Source organism: Achroia grisella, unplaced genomic scaffold (assembly GCF_030625045.1).
Source record: "Achroia grisella isolate CSIRO2021 unplaced genomic scaffold, CSIRO_AGI_Agris_v1 utg241, whole genome shotgun sequence".
NCBI lineage: Eukaryota > Metazoa > Arthropoda > Insecta > Lepidoptera > Pyralidae > Achroia > Achroia grisella.
The window spans coordinates 3,037,842-3,044,903 of NW_026712734.1; positions in this window are offsets into that span (position 1 = coordinate 3,037,842).

Here is a 7,062-nt window from a genome sequence, read left to right on the forward strand (position 1 = left end):
TCATTGTTCACTCATTATATTTGTGATACTCATGTCTCAAGCGTTGCTATTCCAGAAAACTAAGGTGTTATGGTCGGTATCACCTAATTTCATTGGAACATTAATTTGTTTATTAAAACTTTAATACATAAATAATGGTGCACATGGCGGACTTTATACCTTAAGGTATTTTTTCCTAGTCAACCATAGGGCAAACAAAGATTTATGTGGGCAGCGCTTTAAAAAAACTATTATTCAAAGAAATTAAGAATTCAAAGAAAGAAAGAATTATTCGAAGAAAAAAAAAGTTATAAGATAATACACATATCTTACTCTTTAACCAAAATACAGGTTAGATATCTAGATGCTTGGTAAGTGATATATGTGGGTAACACATAAGAGGATCTTACTCAAACGACTTTGCGTACAATGTCTGCATCAATAAAGTTTTAATGTATATAATATGGCTTTTAGATAATTGATTGTATGTATAGCTCTGACCATTATTATAGTACATATATTTATATCAAAGACAATTGAAAACATCTATATAAATACCAGCAAGAAGCTTATGATAATATAAAGCATCTTGAATAACTGTATCGCAAAAGATCCTAGTTTATGACTATATCTAATCTGTGGTAGTTGTTGGATAGAAGCCAAAATACAGATTAGGAGCTCTCAAAGAAACACAAACCGCACCAAGTTACAATCCGACTCGACTTCTCTACATAGTTTTAGTTTATCAAATTCTTACAATAACAAACTAATGAATATAATAACAAACTTAGATAGTTAGTTATTTGGAAACATATACCTATTTCATTGCCAGGTATCTAAGACTAGCTGACTTTGTTTAGTTTTGATTTGACTCCCTTAATTAAATACTTCTCGTTGATACAGTCTACCTAGAAAGTCAAATCAAAACTCCACTAAACATATAATACAGCAATCACATCAATTTTAAACGTTAAGCCGTTTTGTATGTAGAAAGGTAACAAATAGACATACAGGTCTGCTTTCACATTTATAATATTATTATAGATTCAAGCAAAAACATAATATTTATTATAATTATCTGTTACTAATATTGTCTAATCTGTGAAAAAATTAAGTAATGCTAGGTGGATATGTTTCAAATATAAACTGCGTAGAAAATCTAGCCAGAATACGGTAATAATTTAGGTAACTAAATTATTCTTCCAATAATTACTGGTTGTTATGTACCTAAACTAACTAAAACATTTTAGAAAACTGTAATTTTCTCATACATAATTCTTTATATTGTCGAAGAAATACTTAGTAATTTATTAATTCCAATAAAGTCATCTTCACTTTAGATTATTAAATTCTTATAGTATAACAAAAACGATATACGTAGAAGTCATTTGTACTACTTTCCATTTATTATCTAATTATTTTGATATTTTTAAATCTTAGTTACGTAATTTGAATAGGAATGATGTAATTTTTAGCTACATAATTTCAGATAGGTATTGCAGATTATATAAGAAACAGAGTCAATAACGAATTCCTAGCGTACCACGTAAGTGTATGTATCTACATATTATGTGCGCCAAACCACTCCAAACTCTGCTTTGTTTGTTGTTATCTAAATATATTTTAAAATATAGACTGATTAAAATAGCAGTCATATAACAACCGCAGTCAATTCACACAGCTCCATCTAGTCATAAAAAGCAAATCTTGGGCTATGAGCACTAACATAAAAATACTACATAAATGATATATCCATACATATGTTAGAAAATACCCAGACCAATAAAAAAAACTTATCAATAGATATCCTATTGTGCAATCAAACCAGCTGTTATCAGAAGTAAGTTACCAGATTGTCAAATCGTTAAATTAGTTACAAATCGATTGTTTATTTTTTACTACGGCTCTATTAGTGCCAAGTGTATATGCAATACTGCAATCTATTATTCCCTATATGAATAATCCGGGATTTATCCTGCCATAATTAACTAATGCATTCATTGATGGCGCTTGGATTGAAATTTTGGCATGACCAGACTAGAACCAGAGCCACAGTTCTAGTTTGGGTCATAAACCAGACTAGAACTAGCTATATTTTTTATCAAATTAGCTCTCAGTGTAGCTAATTTGAAAAAAAATAATCATGTATGTCTCCATGACTATCAACAGCTTCTTTCGGACCGATTTGCTAGATTGAGAAATTAGACAGTATTATTATTTAATTACTCTATTTACTTATATATTATTACACTTTTATTATATTATCCTGTTTGCATAAACGTGAGTATAAGTCTAAATATTCACACAATTATTCTTCATACTAATATTTAGTATGCGAACGTGTCTGTCTGCCTGTTTGTTACCTTGTCACGACTAAACAGCTGAATGGAACTTAATGTTTGACATGACATAGGCTATTTTTAAAATAGCAGACGAAATCGCGGGTTGATGCTAGTTTAAAACATAATGTTTTATTTGCATAGTTCTTATCCGACGACAGTTACTGTTCTTTCTGTCGAGTTGCTCACTAGTTTAATGCAAAAAGTTTAATAGAATAAGTATAATAGCCCGTGATTCATAAAGTTTCTTATAATAAAACATTTATATTATTATACTGCAGGTAATGGATGTACTGAAATAATTTTGGATCGTTATTCAGTGGTCGACATGACCATGACACTTTTACGATTATGTATACGATAATAATAATATCTAAAAACATACACAAGATATGAACATTACTTTATTTTTTTCTGTTTTCTAATGAAGGTTACGGAAGTGGTAAATAAGCGGCTGTAATGATGACTGACCTACTAAAAGTTGACTTTTGTCATCCACGTCTATATCACAGAATATATTACATTACTCATAGTATTACAGTGCCTCTTATCATTTAATCTGCGGATAATTATTATAATTTGGCCTTAAATATATTTAAAACCATTAAGAAAAACACTGCATATGAAAATTACTAATATAAAGGATCTGGCTATAACATGTATACCACTTGTATATTTTAAATTATAAGTTTGCTAAATTTGTACACATCAATTACGAGCATGCTAATTAGAACAATCTTTTTTTTTTGTAACCGAAATGCCAAACTAGTTACGGTCCACCTAATTTTGTAATTGATAAACATAAACACTATGCACTATGTTATGATGTGACGTACATTATTCTGTGTTTGCATTACAGACAACAAATATTTTAAGCCTTCATATCCTGTAACTACTACTACAAGCACTTATCTCCACGCATCAATCTAAAAACAGATTACAAAGCAAGGAGGTTGGCGGCTGAAGTAATTGAGACTTAGATAGCGAATACGACTTTTTAGAGAGCTACTTAGGAAAATTATTTACTCTTATGTTATTATCAATTCTGTACAAACTGTCAGGGTATACAAATGAATGTATACCTTCATATTTAGTATAGGATATCTGTTTGTGAATAGTAGTGCAGCTTATTTAACTTCAGACTGAAACATATTAAAACATTGCTGTTTCAAGGCAGAAATAAGTAAAATATTGGTTCAGCAGACGGAGAGTTTGTACAGTCTGCGTGGGTGCCAATTTACTTCCAAAGTGTAGTCATCTGTGATTCCGGCTTGAACAGTTAGATAGCGTAGTGAATTTGTGGGTACGGAACCATATTCCTTTTGTCCTAAGGATTTGCAGCGCATAAGACAAACAGTCGGACATTGTGATATCCATATCTTTGATATACTCGCTCTGCCTCGGTCATGTCTATATGCGACGGTTTCAACCTTCCATCAAGTAGTGTACAATTTTAAGTTATACAAAATACTACTTTATAAAATACAATTATTAAGTTATACTTTAGGAAAAAAAAAAATACTTAATAATAATTATAATTGTCTAGTATTTACTCGTCATTAATCAACGAAAAACCATGCACGTTTCTAAATAAAAGCATATTGAAGCACAATTTTTTTTTTTTTGCATTAAAAAATTTATAATTTTATATATAAAACTAAAATAAAAAGTAACTATAATTTTTTATAATAAATTTAATTCGAACAGGAGTCAATTTTAATCCAATTGAGTTTGGTACTCTTTTATAAGAATACATTAATAATACAATGAACTTATGACGAATCAACCGAGGTTTGTTCAATGATCATGAAATATGAAACTAATACATTGGTATTCGTTTTGTATTTCATGATCATTAAACTAACCAAGTAATATTGATACTAGTAACCTAGTACACACTTGTAGCCGCACCCCAAGGATGTTGATCGGAATTAATTTCAAAAGTGAATGACACTTCACTCATAGTTGCGTAATTAGTAACAAATACATAATTCAAAGTATGTACAATGTACAGTATTCAACATTTCATAATTAGTGGAGTAGTAACAATGAGTACATAGTACAATTTTAGAATTTAATAGAATTATCGGAACATTGCTCGAGTTTGTAAGCGTATTATTGGAAAACCCCCATCTTTGTAATGCTTTTACATAGTAATTGAATTTTGAATTCTGAATTCCTTTCACATATTACACATGCGAGTAGAATGGACAAACATGGAAAGGAGAATCTAGTAACTGTAATCTTGAATCAAGTCATTATAGAGTATTTATTTAATGTAGAAGTAGAGTGACAAAGGATGTTCAATTGTTCATAATTATAGCGCGAAGAACCAACCACGATACCTGTACAATATTGATTTACACATCACACTTAACATGTTAGAAACTTCTCACATTATGTTAGGTATTTGTTAGCTTATAATCGGCTTTTATACTGTTTTTATCAGAGTATAAAGTCTTGTATCAATATGAAATGCCTATTATTCATTGTAAATTGTTTCTTAGGTATCTTTATATTTGTCTTATTTTTCTATTACCATTTTTTAATATATCAACAAACATAGCTTATATAGCTTATTGTTATGTGAATAAAAATTACACACGTATATTTTTCTTACTAAATAAGTAAAACAGGTACAAAATAGGTAAAACAGTAAAATAAAGAAATCAGTTTGAATACCAATAAATGAAAACAGTAAATCTCTGGAATGTTCTAAAGCTGTAAATATGCGATTACGGATAAATGGAGTGAGTATAAGTAATTTATACTTCATAAAAATATTTTGATGCGCTTTTTAGATTACGTTTTAATTTTAACTGGAATTAATTAATATCGATAGCCATTATTTTATCCTTGTCCTGTTCTTAATATTAACCGTGCATTTCGCGTTTTAAATTATATGATATCATAGAGTAGTAGAGTTCGAGATCCGTCGGTAACTTTTTGGTAGATTTTTGTGCTATACTTACAAAGTAGATATTTTAGAGCACTACAATAAAAACAACAGTATATTCACGCGAAATATCTGCTACTTTTTGCGGAGGAACCGTCTTTATAATAATTATGAAGTATAAAGACCCTTCGCTCACAAAAAGTTATTATAATAATTATGATAAATCTAACTCTATTAGTAAGTCTCTTACTACAATATTAGGGTGAGTTTAGCAACCAACCCTATGAACAACTTCGTATTAAAAAAAAGTCAACACTATATTGCTAGCAATTTAATTTGTGTTGAAAATTAGTTGTCAATGTCAATAATTTTCGTTTTTTTTAAGTATTTGAAAATAATTACGAAAATGACAAAATATTTTTGCATTCGAATTTTAAATATCAGAATGAAAAATTAAAATAAAACCCTTCGGCGAGGCCTGGAAACCGTAGCCCTCGTTTGTCCGGGCTGAGTGCGTTTCAAATTACGGCACGAAGTGATAGTATTCACAGTTCGCAAATTTTTTACTCCCATTGAACGTCATTAAACCTGACTTTTGCCAACGGCTGTGTTATCTAAAATAATAAAAAATGTAGAGTTCGTTTAGGGTGGGTAAATTGAATATAAAACTGAAATTAATATATTTGTCAATCTAAAAACTATCTTTTTAAACTTTGAACATACAATTTGAACTATTGTAGGTATGGATGTTTATAAAGATGTTTTATTGCCTATTATGCAATCAAAGCTGAGGCTAAGATTAAGAAATTTTCTGTGAAATTTGGTACACAAATTCATCATTTCAGAGATGTAATCGTTATATAGATAATTAATTAAATTATGTATATATTGATTACATTCCTGATATGAAAACAATACCTTTTACTTTTAATGTATTGAGTTAGAGTAAAGTTTTTTATTTCTGACTTATAAGTTCCAGCTCTTTTTGATACTAAAATATTCAATATAATACTAAAGAAAATGGGTAGTTCAGTTTCTCGATTACTAGCATTGTGGTAATACAATAATTAACATTAATTTGCTTGCTTTTAAGTGTATATTTTCTGATTTGTAGTTATGCTTAAAAATTTTCCAGTTGCTCGTTATGACATGAGCTTTTTTGTATTTATATTTTAGAATTTTGAAATTTATAATTGAATTTGTTTTTTCGTGGTTTATCTCTTTATGATTTGAAGCTCGAGTCGAGATAAAGCAACAAGGTTACGTCAATTTAACGATTTTCAAGTAATAAGCTAGCCTGAAATAAGTATATACGTAACCGTGAATGCAACAAGTGAAGCTCGTAATACCTAATTTTAGTACTAAATACATATTATATTATACTAAAAAAGGAAAAGAAATTCTTATTATAACACACAAAATATAGCGGTACACATTAATTATTTTATTTAATATTAATTAGAGAATAAATGAAAACATACTTTTTATTAAATAAATTTACGAAGTAATTTCTTTTTGTTTCATATTTTATGGAGGAGACAATGACTAATTTTAATATTTATAATAAATACCCATTTATTACTCATTTAAAATTCGAACACATATAATAATGTGTTAAAATAAAATAAATATAAATGAAATAATAATTATGATTACCAGTTCTAGAATTATTAAATTTTAATTTAAACAGTCTAAATATTACAAAAAAATAATTATTATGTTAATAAATAATATTTATTAAAAAAATTCTTTACGTACCCAAATCAAATCAAGTAGGAACAAGAAAAATAAATTAAAAAGAATTTACGAAACTAACACGTTCGGATACACTATAAGAAACTGTTCACT